Source organism: Rhinolophus sinicus, linkage group LG11, assembly GCF_036562045.2.
Source record: "Rhinolophus sinicus isolate RSC01 linkage group LG11, ASM3656204v1, whole genome shotgun sequence".
NCBI classification, from domain to species: Eukaryota; Metazoa; Chordata; class Mammalia; order Chiroptera; family Rhinolophidae; genus Rhinolophus; species Rhinolophus sinicus.
The window spans coordinates 80,236,106-80,251,097 of NC_133760.1; the positions used below are offsets into that span (position 1 = coordinate 80,236,106).

At 42.1% G+C, this 14,992-nt stretch overlaps 2 long non-coding RNA genes across 2 annotated transcripts in view; one reads left to right on the forward strand and one right to left on the reverse strand.

Annotated features, from left to right (window-relative positions):
* The window catches only part of LOC109436036 (uncharacterized), a 57,299-nt gene extending 53,500 nt beyond the window's left edge, over window positions 1–3,799 (reverse strand). The window contains exon 1 of the long non-coding RNA XR_012490472.1: window positions 3,704–3,799. This is a non-coding gene — a long non-coding RNA (uncharacterized LOC109436036). The remainder of the gene's footprint in view (window positions 1–3,703) is intronic.
* Window positions 3,800–4,024: 225 nt separating this feature from the next.
* LOC141567632 (uncharacterized) lies at window positions 4,025–9,888 on the forward strand. Its single transcript, XR_012490474.1, has 2 exons — window positions 4,025–4,162; window positions 7,712–9,888. It is a non-coding gene; the product is annotated as an uncharacterized LOC141567632 (long non-coding RNA).
* Window positions 9,889–14,992: the final 5,104 nt, after the last annotated feature.

Below are 14,992 nucleotides of genomic sequence, written 5' to 3' on the forward strand. Positions count from 1 at the left end.
CTCCCTTGAGTTACTCATTTCCCAGTGCTTCCATGTTATGTGCCATGCACATGCTGATACACTTGTTTTTCTCTATTCTGTCTTTTGTCTGTCCAATTTACAGGGCCACAGACCCTAGGAAAGTAGCAGATAGAATTTTCCTCTTTTACAGTATGTATTTGTGAAGTTAACTTATTTAATTACCACAACCTTATGAGGCAGTTGCTTTCAGCTGAGAAATCTGAGACAAAATGTTAAGTGATTTAGCTACAGCCAGTATTACGATGGCACAGCCTGGAGAAAACAGTCAAGTTCTAGAGTTGGAATGACAGTTGTGGGGATGGGGGCAGGGTGAATGAATAAAAGGGGGGGGGGAAGAGCGAATACCAAGCTTCTTGAGTTGGTGTTGTTAAGTCCGGGAATCTTGCTCATTTATGGGCCAGCTGAGGTCTCCAGGGGCGGGCACTCTTTCATATTGTTGTCTGAGGACCATGAGCTGGACAGTATTAACCCGATCTTTTACGAAATTAATAAGTTTGTTTAATATGCAAGGGCCAAAGGTTAAAATAAGCACAAGTAAAAGAATTGGACCTACTAAGGTTGATACTAAAGTGGTGAACCAGGGGGATCTATTAAACCAAGTTTCAAACCAGTTTTCTTGAGCTTCGCTTTTACGTTTTTTCTTGGCTAGCCCTTCTCTAACTTTGCCATAGATTTTTTTACTACCCCAGTATGGTCAGCATAAAAACAGCATTCTTCCCCCAGCGCAACACACAATCCACCTTGTTGGAGGAACAACAAATCAAGTCCTTTTTTATTTTGGAGTACTACTTCGGATAGAGAGGTGAGCGACTTTTCTAAATGACTAATAGAGGTTTCTAGTCTTTTTATATCCTCATCTATGGCCGCTCTCAGGGAGGTCATTCCTTATTGTTGAGTAGCTAGGGAAGCTATACCGGTCCCGGCTCCGGCTATTTTTAAACTGAACAGAGTTGCAATGGTTAGGGCAGTGATGGGCTCTCTTTTTTGCCTTGCATTATAGCTTTTACCTTGGCCAGATTGGTGGGGCGCCGCTCGGAGACCTGCCATAAGAGTCGTTGGCCGTCCATTGTCGCCGGGGACATTCTTTCTGGCCTCGGTGAGGATCCGCTCGCGCTCTTCGGTGGTGAATAAAGTCTTAAGAAGCTGCTGGCAATCATCCCAAGTGGGACTGTGCGTGTGCATGACAGACTCAAACAGGTCAGTTAAACCTTTCAGGTCCTCAGAAAAAGAAGGGTTTTGGGCCTTCCAGTTGTACAGATCACTGCTTGAAAAGGGCCAATACTGGTATGCACGCTCCCCATCTGGGCCAGTCCCTCCTATGGCTCGCACGGGGAGAAGTGGCGTCCCCGCGGAGGTGGAGGAGGATGGCTCCCTGTATCCAAGCCCCCTGTATCCGCCAACGATGGAGTGGCTGCTAGTCCTGCTTCTACTCAACATCTGGGAGAAAAGCCACGCGGGGATCAACCCACACCAACCCCATAAGCTAACCTGGACCCTAACGGACGGACAGACCCAAACTACCCTTAATAGCACTACCCATACTGCACCAGTCAATACTTGGTGGCCAGACTTGTTTTTTGACCTGCGTGACATTTTTGGCCACCTCTGACCGGAGGAAGTCTGAAACAGGGCTCCCCGGTCTTAATCAGGGAGGGCTGAAACAGGTCCTCGGCCAGAGGCTGAAACAGGTCTCTGCTTGGTCTGGTCTGTGTTTGGTCTGGTTTTTTGAGAATTCTCACGGGAAGGAAGGAGCGGGTTACGACCCTGGAAATTCCAACTCTGGAAGTCGTGGGAGACGTCCCCGACAAGAAGGTGGCACAACGATGTCCGCAGTGGACGCCGTTCGGACGGGCCTGGGGTAAGGATCCTGAGTATGGTGTGATTGAAACGGCGCCTGTGGATGTAGTGTGGTTGACCGGCCGGTGGGTGTTGAAAAGTCCTGTGCGAAGTTGTGTATTTTCTGGCATTGTGTTTTCGGTCCTTTCTTTTGTCTTTTCCTGGTTTCTCTTTACAACCATTATGGGACAGGCTACTGAAGACTCATTACGGAAACTAATGCGCAATGTATATGAGGCCCTTAATGCCACCAGTCCTAACCTCACAACTTCCTGTTGGCTGTGCTATGACGTTAATCCCCCGTTCTACGAGGCAATTAGGCTTAATGCCACTTATACCGCCTCTAACAGTAAGAACCCCTCTCAGTGTTCATGGGGGGATCGTAAAATTGGCTTAACCTTGCAACTAGTAAGTGGCAATGGAACCTGTTTAGGGAGAGTGCCCCGGGCTAAGCTAAGTCTATGTGCCTCCATAGACCACACCCCTAGTTGGAAAAGTGACATCAAATGGTTCATCCCCAATACTAATGGATGGTGGATATGTTCAAAGACTGGCCTCACCCCGTGCCTATCTACCTCGGTCTTCAATGCCTCCAATGAATTCTGTGTCCTGGTAGCTGTATTGCCCCGTGTTCTCTATCACCCTGAGGAGCGTATGTATTTACATTGGGATAGTGACACAAGTGTGAGAAGTAAAAGAGTGCCCGCCCCTGGAGACCTCACCTGGCCCATAAATGAGCAAGATTCCTCATTATGAACAACAAACAGGGGGGAATGTAAGGGACTGTTAGCATAAGGACTGCCACTTTACGGTTAAGATAGGGTTAACAGCCCTGGCAGCCCTGGGCTCAAGAACTGTTACTTTAAAGTCAGAGTAAGATTAACAGCCTAACAGCCTTGAGCTTAAAACAACCTAATGGCCTAATTGTTAGTTCCAGGATGTGGGCATAGAGACCAGATGTTTTATCTCCTGATATGGAAGCTTTTGAAGCGTATCTATTGTAAACTCTTTGAAGCATTGCACAATCTGCACTCCCTAAGACTTTAGAAATTACAGAATGTCTTAGTTATGTGAGAATTGAAGTTCATACTGTACTCCCTAAGACTTTAGTGATTACTAAGCACCTTAGAACTGCTATAAAAACCCTTAGCTTTGTAGGCTAGGGGTCCTTGTTGAAACCCGCTGCGTCGGGCAGAGACAGGGACCCCAGCTAGCTGGAAATAAACCTCGCTGTGTGACTTGCATTATCGTGTGTTCTCTGTCTTTCTGAGGGGTGAAAGATTCCCGGACTTAACAGTGTCAAAAGGAAATTGTGGATCGATCAACCAAGATAAGCAGGAATTTTGAAAAGTTTATGAAAGTTATCCGGGGGCTGCCCAGATAATTGATAGCTGATTAAATATACCAACTTTTTCTTAAAAATCGTAACAGCAAAATGAATTCAAACTAGAACAGCAGCCTAGAACAATCCTGAAATTTATTTAAAAAAATGGATTTCTGAGAGAAGAGCTAAACTTTTCCAAAGCATAAAGCAAAATGGTCACTCCCAGCATTCTTTGTAACTCATTCATTTTTTTTGAGGGGGGGGGATGTCTTTATTTAGAAGTTTGGTGATGTTTTTGTGACCAGAAATATATAGTAGGAACTTAACTCTTATTTGTGTCAATTAGCCTATAGTAAACTTGGTTTCATTATATGTCCTTTTGCTTCAAGACATAATGTTAAGATTTACTGTCTAAGGACCTACACAGAGCCTTATCAGGACATGGGTGAAGGAGCAACAATTGCAGTCGGTGGCTGTGAGGGAAAGTTGCAAAGACAATATAATATTTAAGCTGCAGTTTACCTGGTGAGTAGGCCTTCACCTCTCCGGTGAAACTTAATCCGCTGCATGAACCGGGCTGGGGCAGCGTTGTAACCCCGCACCCAGACCTCAACGCACCCAGCCAACCAGAGGACTCCATCTCCGACACCCGCTGAAGGTTGGGTTTGCTGCCACATGGGGGCGCCGTAGCCTGGCGCCTCCAAGGCCCTTCCGTTTCCGGGCACCGGGGTCCAGCGCCGCCATCGACGCGGGACGTATAGCTGCCCGGCACGCCCCCGCCGCGCGCCGCGAATCAGTCGCGGCTCCTTTCACCAGGGCAACACCTGGCGCTTCATTCGCGCCGGCTGGGATCGTTTCTCCGCGCCATTTTCAAACTGCCCTAGCGCCGGAGCCGGTGTTTGGGGCGGAAGGAGCCAGGGAGGGAGGCAGGTTCCAGGGCGATGCGGGCGCAGGCGGTGGGAGCGGCAGCGGGAGCTGAGAGTGAGTGTGATCCCCCGGGCTGTCGGGACCCGAAGGTCGGCGGCGCCATCGCTTCCCCGGGCGGTCCCCACGGGCCGGGTGTTGCGGGGAGGGAGGCCGCACGGCCGGGCGGGGTGCGGAAATTCCTCGCTGGCTCCGCTTCCGACACCTCTTCCCTTCTCCGCCCGACGGTGAAACTGCGGGCCGGAGGTCGGCCTGCTGGAGCTCCCTGGTTGCCTCCTGCGCTGCTTGCCACGGGTGCCTGTGCGGTCCCTGCAGACCGGCCAGCTACTGACTGATGGGTTGATTTAAAAGTTAAAATGCCTTCTTCGTGTAAGAATCTTAGTTGTTCTTTATAAACACAGAAATGCCCCCCAAATTAGGACGAGAGCCATTTGTTAACCTTTGTCCCGCACCTTTTAAAACATCCCCTCTACCTTCCAGTCTCTACTCCTAGGCAGCCTCAGTTAAGGTTGTGTTTTGTTTTGGTTTTTAGCCTTTGTGCATGCATACGCACATGATAACGTTAGTAAAATAAGATGTACTGGCTTTCAGACATCAACCCCCCCCCCCCCCAGTTAAGTAGGAGGATAATTCTAAAAACGCTGCGTGGGGGACCTCCAAACCTCACCTTTTCTCTTGTTTGTCTAGAAACTTTCAGTATAGCCACACTGTTGGATGATTGTAACTTGATTCTTAACAATCAGATGCCACTGGGGATGACCACAGAGAACAGAAAGATGAACACTGTTTTATGTGTAGACTAATGGTTTGCTTATATTATTATCTAAAACTGGGAGTGGCCTGAACACAAAGCAGGCCCTGCAAACTCATTAGTGCCAGAACAGAGTTACAAGGCCAACTTCTTAAATGTGAAAACAGTTACTTCTGGAGGATGTCCCAGAACTTTTAACTAGTTTATAAACAACAAGCCAATCCAGTAAGTTGTCTCAGTCAGTTGTCAGTTATCTTGGTGCACACTGAACAAAGGGAGCATCTTAGAGGATGTGTACAGAAGCAGCTCTCCTCATAGTCAGGTTCTATGGGTGCTAAAAGGAGGGTTTTTAAAGTTTTGTTTTTGTGGTTTATCTGAAGCAAACATCTTGTTATACCTGCTTTATATTGTTTTCAAGTTAATCGTTGACATGCTACACAGAGCAGAACTGTTGTATTCCATTTTATGTTCACCTGTGTGCTAAAAGAGATCCAAAATTATATTTTGGGGAAAACTTTAGCCCTCTGCAAGTATTTTTCTAACTCATTTCAAGTGGAGTGGATATGACGAAAGCCAGCATATAGGCACATACCACATTTGGATACATGTCTACTTTTGGCCCCACTCTTGTTACTCTTTCTTCTTTTATTTCAGTTGTAATATATCCTACCTGGCCACATTTTATGTATCATTCATTGTAAGTAGCTATAAATCAATTTCGAATAAGGTAAGATATAAATTGTGAAAGAAATTAAAGATATTTTAAATACATTCAAATACATTTGTATTTCTTCAAATATAAATTCAACTATTACTGTAAATGTACACATATACTGTTAAAAAAAGACAACAGGCCCAAAATAGAGTCATTTATGTTAAGCCCCCAAAACAAACTGAGACTTAACTTACAATTTCAGCTCTCCCAGAAATAGAATCCTAAACCAGTCAGTCAGGAATTGCCTGATCAGCTAGTTAGGTAATTTATAGTCCCCCTCCAACCCAAACACAATTTGAGACAATAATATAAGCACATCATTAGTTCATAAAACAATGTTCATCTTTCTGTTCTTACAGGACTATGTCCACTCATCTGTAACGATCACCTTTCCAAAGGGGACAGCATGTCTTTCCAATACGGCTTAATCTGTCTTGAAAAAGGAAAGTTGCATGCACGTTTAAATGCACTGTTCCTAAATCTGAAGACATCCAACTTCTTTGTAGGCATGGCCAAGACAGAATGAGGAATCCTTTCTAGGTGGTCTCCCAACTGACAGGACTAAACCTCCCCACTCTTTCATACCCTGAAGCACATCAGCCACTTCCCTGAAATAGAAAGAATAGAACTTATAGTCACAAGTTCAATCATTTCCACAAATCCAAACTTTGGACTATGTTCTTTAATCGAGACATGAAAGGATTTTTCTCATTATCAAACAAAATACCTCTCTAAGTTTGTTCCCACACAAGAGAAGAGTCAGAGAGAAGATCCTGGTCAAGCTGGTTTATGTGAGTGATGATCCTAAAACACAGAAATCATGGACAAGGGAAAGTGAGTTGAGAAAGTGGAAAAAGCCAATGTCAGGCTCATTCATGACCCAAGTTCCCACTGGCCAAAGCAGCTCAGGTCCCTGGAACGTGCTGAGCAGCACACAGCTTCCCAGGACCAATTCCTCAATGTATAAGTTTTAATGGTGCTCTCCTGCCCATTTTGAAACCTCTAGATACATGTGTCTCTACTCACAATACCTGTGGTACTGCTGACATTTGGGGCCAGGTGATTTTTATCCTGTGGAGGTCTGTCCTGTGACTACTAGGCTGCTTGGCAGCATCCCTGACCTCCAGCCACTAGATGCCAGTAGTACCTTCTCCCCAAATGTCACAACCAACAATGTCTGCAGACATTGCCACATGTGCTGTGGAAGGCAAACTTGTCCCTAGTGGAAACCACTATTAGACGTAAGGATTCAATTTTAGTTTTTTAAATCTTATTCTAAAGTTTTTATTGCCATTTTGTAACCATTCAAGTTATCTTTTTGTTGTAGAATTTTTGTTTTGTTTTAGAATGTTTCTTGTTTTGTTTTAGAATGTTTCTTGTTTTTTAGAAGAGGAGCTGTTCTCAGACTTACATTCTAAGAACTCCTTGCCTTAACATCATCACAGGCTAAATTAATAGTTGCTACATTCCCATTATACTTTGAAATAAAAAATCTGTAATATTATTTCACATTCTATTACAGTGCTTAAAAATACAAATGTATTTGTATCTGTATATATTTGTATATATATTTCTGGCTACAAGACTGTCATTTCTTTGGTGATGGAGATAATGTCATGTTCATTTTTGCATCTATAGCATTTACAACAATCCTAATACCTATGCATGTGCTTTTATACTGTATTTTAAAGGATTCGAGTGTTGGCTCTTTCAGTTGCCTATGCCTACAGGGTGCCTATTTATTATGTCTTGTGACCTTTACTCAAATCACAGCCCTGCCATCTACTGGCTAATTACCCAAACTGTAGGTACAATACCCAGGAAACAATAAGCTAATATGCCATATTTCTCAAATACAAAACCTAAAATTACATTCAATAACACAAATTAAAGAAACTTCTGAATCACTTTCAAACATATGCAAATATATATCCAACTATTGAAATACTTCAATTTTTAACAATTTTGCCTAATTGAGTGAAATTAATTCACAGGTATAAGGTTTTTAGTTCTAATATATAGCATTTGTATTTGCAAATAAGGATTATGCAATGAATATATAATGTCCACATTAACCCCCTTTGATTTTACGCAATGTCCTTTCCTAACTAACCTCAAGCTTTGTTGCTTTTTCCCTTAGAGACCTCTCTTTGAAGAGTGTAAGCCCCTCAACAAAATACCTACCAGGATGCCTAACCAGCTGAATAGAAGACTTCAGGACAAGCTCCTCAGCTAGCAGGATTCCTCTTCTGATTGGACCCCAAGTTGTTCCACAATTTGGATTGAAATAAGCAGTTTTTAAATAGTAGGTTATTAGTACGGTTACAGGATTGACTGAATTGAACCATGAATTCAACCAAGTAGGTTAGTAGGTGTTGGGGCTGGGGAAACGTTCCCCTCACCCGTCTAAGTTCTTCTGGTTGGTCAGATAATTCAAATAACATACAGCAGATTAACAGTATAAAAAATCAAATGTTTTATACATATGCAGAGATTCACATAAGCATGAAAATTCTAAAGACAGTGAGGTAACATTGGCTATATACATACGACATTTTGGACAAAGGAGAAAAGGGGGGAGCGGGATTGTTAGATTTCAGAAGTGAGAATGGGCAATTGACAGGTAGCTGCGGAAGAGTGAACACACATGGCAGGAAAATTCTTACAGGGCAACTTGTAAACAATGGGACATGAGGTGATCCAGTAAAGGCACTTGGAACCTTCCTGACTAATGCCAAGCTTCCCCTCCTGAAGGTCTTTTTCTATCTGAATCTCTTTGAGAAAAGGGGAAGTACAAAATTCTTCTTGTTTTGGGGCTTTCACTGATTTCAGTTCAAAATAATCTGCATGCCAGGGTGGCACATTCTGGGGACATTTGCTTCTAACTGCCCCATAAGAAATTAGACTAAATATTTAAAAAATTGTGTAAAAGCATTTTCATTACTGGTTGAATGAACCTCCTCACTAACTCATTGCCTTCACCAATTATGACTGTATACTTTCAAGTGTCTCATTCATACATTATTCTACTCTTACAATAACAATAATACGGTTAACTAATAATACAGATTGGGTGGGGAAACAAAAGAATGGAAGGAGGGTGAGATAAAAGTTGGCAATTCAACTTTAATTACTAATTAACATTTGACATATCATAAATCTATTACCAATTCATATTTATGAATTATAAAGTGTATTTGCTTTAGCAGGAAGGCATAACCAAATGTCTCTAAAGTATGCTGAATAGTTCTGTCACTTATCTGTTTTGTTGAGATCATTAACATGCTTTGAAGCCAAATGCAGCAGATGTACAAACTCACAGATATTTCTCATTCTTCCTAATATTAGCTCCTGATACATTACTGATTTGCAAGATGACTATTTATTTCTAATACAGAAAACTTACCAGTGGCATGACCCCATTTCTGTACTCCAGATACTTAAAATGTCTGAAGAAATTCAAGAGATGATTGATCATAGAACAATTTGGCACGGCATAAATGGAGAAATTGAGGTTTTGCTGTTTAGCACCTTGTCTAAGGTAATGGAGCTAATTGTGGGAGATAATTCTAGAACTCTCAGCTGCTGAGAAAATAACTGTTAGTCCCGAGGCCACACCGTAGGCTGATGCCTGGGACTAACACACCACCAACAGTATTACAAGGTGAGCCTCTCAGGCCCAATCCCACCACACCTCACACCCCTACATACCTCACTCATCTGCAATCCCAGCCTAAGTCATTCTTTTCGCACAAACTCTTAACCCACAAGCTCTGTTTATGCTACTTCCTTCCCTTCAGAAGCAAACCCTTCCAGTGTCTCTTGTGACCCCAACCTGTAACCAGCCATTCCCCTTTCTCCAAACATTCCCCTCACTGTCTTGCCCTAAGGAAACCTACGTGGGCCCTGAGCAAACATCGAATGTCAGCATCAGGTGTTGAGCAGTTGTCTTCCTTACTCTGCATGGTTACTTGCAAATTATCTCAACCCTTCCCTCCTGCAAAACCACTGTCCTTTTAATGCTGATGTCATTTGGATAGACCACCATTTCCTACACCTCTCACACCCCTCTGCCAACCTCCTAGTCACATCTCTTCACTCACTAGCACTGTTCCTGGCAAGGAGGCTTCCGTTTCACCCAGTTTCCTTCATCCTTAGTGATTTCAATACCTAAGTGGTGAGCCATCGAAAAGCCCCAACTTCTCAGTTTCTTGATTTCCACACTCCATTGACATTTTCCTTTTTCCACTTCCATCACCCATTTTATGGTCACCCTGGACCTTTATGTCTCTTAAAACATACAAACCTTTTCAAAAATTTCAAATAGAAAAATCTTTCCTACTACAGCTTCCTATGCATTCAGTTCATTGATACGGGTAATTCTATCCGACCACACAGATCTTCAACGTGAGGGCATCTGATCCTTTCATCCCACCACTTTATCATCCATCAGTCCCCTCCTGTCTTCACTTTCCACCTTGTTCAGCAGATTCCATTATCATCAACATAGGGCCCCTTTGTAAATACTTTCAACTCCCAGTGCCTTCTGTCCCTCAATTGAACTCATTGTACAAAACTCCAATCCATGTATAACGTAACCTTGCTTCAGACCTACTCCTTGTTTACAACGAAACAGGAAAGTGTTAGTAATCACAGAAATCACATGATCAGGCAACTAATTTCACTTTTCAGTTTGTACTTTCAGGTCACAATTTAAATCTTGATATGGCCCAGAAGTCTTGTGACATTTCTCTAATAAGTGACCGTGTCTTCTTTCCTTAAGGGAATATCTGCAAAGTATCTGGTATGTTAAATGGTATAAAAATAACATTAAGAGCTTGGTTTGAGTCACACATAACATGAACAGTAGAGTTGAAAGATCTGAGAAAAGGTGAGCCATGAGACCTGGGATTTTCCGGGTGTGCCGTTCACCCAGATAGATCCCCACAAAGTGAGCGCATATCTTGATGCAATCACCAGGCCCAGGATCCGTCCTGCAGCCTTTCAGACACAGAAACTTAATCTCATCAATGTGAACACAACTAACACAGCTCACCAGAGACTGCTATGTAAGCCTTTTACTTATTTACAATAAGGAGTGTAATGGCCAAGCAGTCTGGAAATGTCATCCTGGGAAACAAGGAAGCAGAGTAAGGAGTTACACTACTGGAATGTGTCATGACAACTGGCTTCCATGTGACAATAGCATATCCTTGTCAAGTGGCTTTTTGAATTGGCCTAACAAGATTCTCTCTTCAGGTAAAGTCATGCTCTTGCAAATTTTCTTTTTTTATACCTTTATTTCCTAGCCTTCTTCTAAAGTACAAATCCATTCCTTACCAATGTTAATACCCCTCTGCCTATGAGCACATACATCTCGTTAAGGTGATGCTGCTTTTCTCTGCACTGAATACATTACACTTACTGCTGTTTAACTTTCGGAGCTCTCTGGGGACACCTAGGATCACCTCCATATAGAAGCTAACATTTCATTCCTACGTGCAAAGCCATTAGCACACGCTGAAGGGCAGAGTCAACATTCCCCAAACATCGGTCATACCTGTACGACTTTCATGATTTTTACTATTATCTGAGGACAACTATAATGCCATTGTTTATTTGTCTTCAGATAACCTCACTTCTTTGCCTAAATTTATTTTTAAAGGATGCTTTCTTACTACCATTAATTAGTAACCCAATCTATACTTGACAGAAGTAAAAATAACCAATAAGGTAAAAATAAAAATATTCTTTAACAATTCATTTCACTACTGCACATATATCATTACTTATTACCACAGCTGCTAAAATAGAACATATTGTTTTCTATCTGCTATGAGGTCTAATATAGCCCATGCAATCCTGGCCTGTTACTGAAGACTACACAAGTATTACCTTGTTGTAACATCAGCACTGCTCTGACTCATCAAACCTTGATGTGGTGTGATTGCTAGTTCAATCTTTAAAAGAAACAACAACAAAAAGACCATAGAAAATATGAGTTGTTTATATGGAATGTTCCCGAGGATATTATCTTTAAAATGAGACCAATTCTCTGGAAATAATCTAGCGGTCTTTCATGAATTCTCTGAGTTCTGACTGTGTACTTAATGGGCCATCATTTAAACCATTTGTTGTTGTGTAGGAGGTGAGTTTTAAAAACATTTTCTGAGGCATAAAAAGCTATAGCTCTTTTGGACCACAACAAAATGTTTTGCACAGCTCATTCTATTCAATATGTACAGAAGCCTAAGATGTAGTAAAATGTTTGAAAATAATTATTAAGGAAAAGAGAATAAGGAACGATGGGGTTTGTTGGCAAAGGTACAAAGTATATTTTCAGAGGCTATTGGAAAATGTATAGGGGATTGATCAGGTATAGACAAAACAGTAAGAAAAGCTCCTCTGTCCTTTGAGTTACCAGTGTCCTGGGGTAATGCTTTGTCCAGAAAGTCTGTGAGCATAAGTCCGTAGGAAAAAATAAATATTATATCGTGAACCATGAGATTTTTAGGACGTCCACTAAGAAGATAGCAATTGTAAATGCCGTGTATCTTTAAATCTTTATTTCCAAACGTAGCTTCGTGGTTATATAAAACACCTCCAGCAAATTCAAGAACAAATAATATTATAATAGAATATGATTTGACTCACTGTAACTGCATCTGTGATCTACTTAGGCATCTTAATATTGAAACTTTGTTGCATTCATTTTAAATACATCTTAGGGAAGAGTGGGTATTTGTTGTCTCCTTCCTTAGCATCCATTTCCCCTTTTTTCCCAACCCAGAGGGCCTCATTTTCTATAGGAAAACTCACCATCCCCAGTCCAAAGCAGCCATGTGGTTTGAAAGGCTAGATCTCATCCCCAGGTCAAGTTCAGCAGAGCCCGTTACACCTGACCAGTCATTAGTTCAGGGAGGGACATGGATCCCAGTTTGGCCAATGAAATGGCCAGAGATTTACGAAGGACTCCTAAGCATGAAGCTTCCTTTTTCTTCTGTGGGAGCTTTAGGGACTTGAGCTGACAATGTGAGAGGAATGTGAAGACCATTAACGGTACCATGAGAGGACCTAGCACGAGAACAAATCCAGCACCTGGAGGAGGACAGAGCTACAAGAATCAAAATGGAGTTGGTGTCCTGATGTCACCATGAATCTATGAGTCAGGACTCCCCAACAGCCTAAAATCAGAACAGTCTGTGGGCAACTCAGTTCCATGAATCTATTATGTACTCTGTTATATACTCCACATTTTTTTCTTTCTTAATCCACTTTGGTTCAGGTTTTCCATTATTTGCAACCAGAAGCCTCCCAGCCAATATAGGGAGATGTTCTGGGACATAGGAAAAGTATTGTGTTCAGGAGGCCTGGGTTCTGGATTAGCTCTTCTACTGAGTGTGAGTGTGATCTGAAGCCAGTTCTTAACCAAATCCTTCACTCATTTTATCCACGAGTAAAACGAGAGCATTAGTTCCAGAGGTTTTCTGAAACAGTCCAGACAGGCTAGCTGTCCACCAGTTCCACCCCTCTTCCCAGGCATACAGGTTGACTACATATACTCGTCTCCCATACTGTTTGGCTGGGGAATTGTAACTCAGTTCTCGACAGTGGGACATAGAACAAAGTGATGAAAACAACATCACGGTGTAGCTTCTTAAAATGCCTCAGAGATTCCGAAGTCCTCTCTGCTTTCTGCAGTGACTATGAGGGCAAATGTTAAGGATGACAGAGTCCTAGGTCCCTGCATCTTTAATAGGAGGGTACCACCCAGGGATGCTTCTCAACCCACATCAGACTCGGGAATAAAAAATAAATTCTGTTTAACGACAAAGATTTGGGAGTTGTTGTTTTTACAGTACTTACGCCATACAGTAAGATTGTTTTCATTTCACAAACTAAGTGTAAATTAAGATAGAGGTAGTAAAACACGCATAATTTCAGTTTAATTTATCAGTCACATAAGTCTGAATCTAGGCTGTTTTATCAGTGCAAAAATAGTTCTTTTAATGTTTGTCTTTTTTTCAGGATAACTTCTAATGGAAGAAGAGAAACATGTTGGAAAGTTTTCAAGTTTTGTGGTTTGTGACAATTACCGTTTTTCCCCGAAAATAAGACCTAGCAAGACCATCAGCTCTAATGTGTCTTTTGGAGCAAATACAAGACCGGATATAGTATCCTATCATATAATACCGGGTCTTATATAAGACCAGATCTTATATTAATTTTTGCTCCAAAAGACACATTACAGCTGATGTTCTGGCTAGGTCTTATTTTCGGGGAAACACGGTAGGTTGAAAACTAAAGGAGATTTTGAATCTGGGAGACTAGGCTGACGGACGATCACGGTGAGGTGGCACAGTCCTGAGGATGGGATTGAACCTGCCCCTCAGCAAGCAAGAAGCCACAGCACAGTCTTGAGGGGCGGGTGGCAGGAGGAAGGGGAGGCTAAGCAGTGAAACGACTGGTGTATCATGAGTCTTTTCTAGATCAAAGTTGGGCAACCCATCCCACTGACTCAGACAAGAGGAGACATTCAATTAGTAACCTATTACTAAACCAATTGGACATGCTGGATCAGTCTTCTAAGTTAGATTTATTTTGTCTCTTACAACCAGTCCCAGATATCTGCCTATCCCTCTACCTCTTGGATACAAGGAATAACCAGTTAGGGCTAACATTGGATCCTTCCTATTTCCTTGTTTCCATCTAAGACCTTGGCCCCATTAAAACTTGAGCTGATTGTGCACAGCTCCATTCCTGTGTCTGCCAACCCAAACCCATAGGGAGAGTAACCTCACCTCCCTCTACTTATTTTAGAAGTGATGTCTTTACAGTGTAAACTCAGGAGCTGCTTTGGATAAGTGATGGTCATCACTGCGTCTGGCACTCTGCTCCACCAACGAACACTGTAAAACTGATAATAAGGTTCTCTATCGAGTAGTGTTTTCCTGATACCCAGTTACCTTGCAACCTACCGCAGCAAGGGATACTAACCACAATGGGACCAAAAACGCTTAGCTATAAAGAGGTCCTGTTCCCAGCAGTAACTATGTGCTAACAAACACCCTGCATACTTCTCTTTCTGCTTTCTTATGGTGGTTTTATATAGATGTCTATATATGAAGATGTAAGTATGTACATATTCTCCACAAGAATGGTAAACTTAAGAAAACTGTCTTACTCATTCAATACTCTATCAAATAACTATTTTTTCAGCATGTCATATTTTCACTTAAGAACTTTGAGCAGGTTTTCTGTGTGAGCACGTGTGTGTTTCTTTGAAGGGGTTTACAGGGGAAGACAAATTTAAGATAAAGTGTCAACTGCTAGAATTCAGGTCAGACTGGGAATTTCGGATGTGTTTACTGTCATCTATTTGTAGGAGTTCATTTAAATGGAGTGGAAAGAGACTATGAAG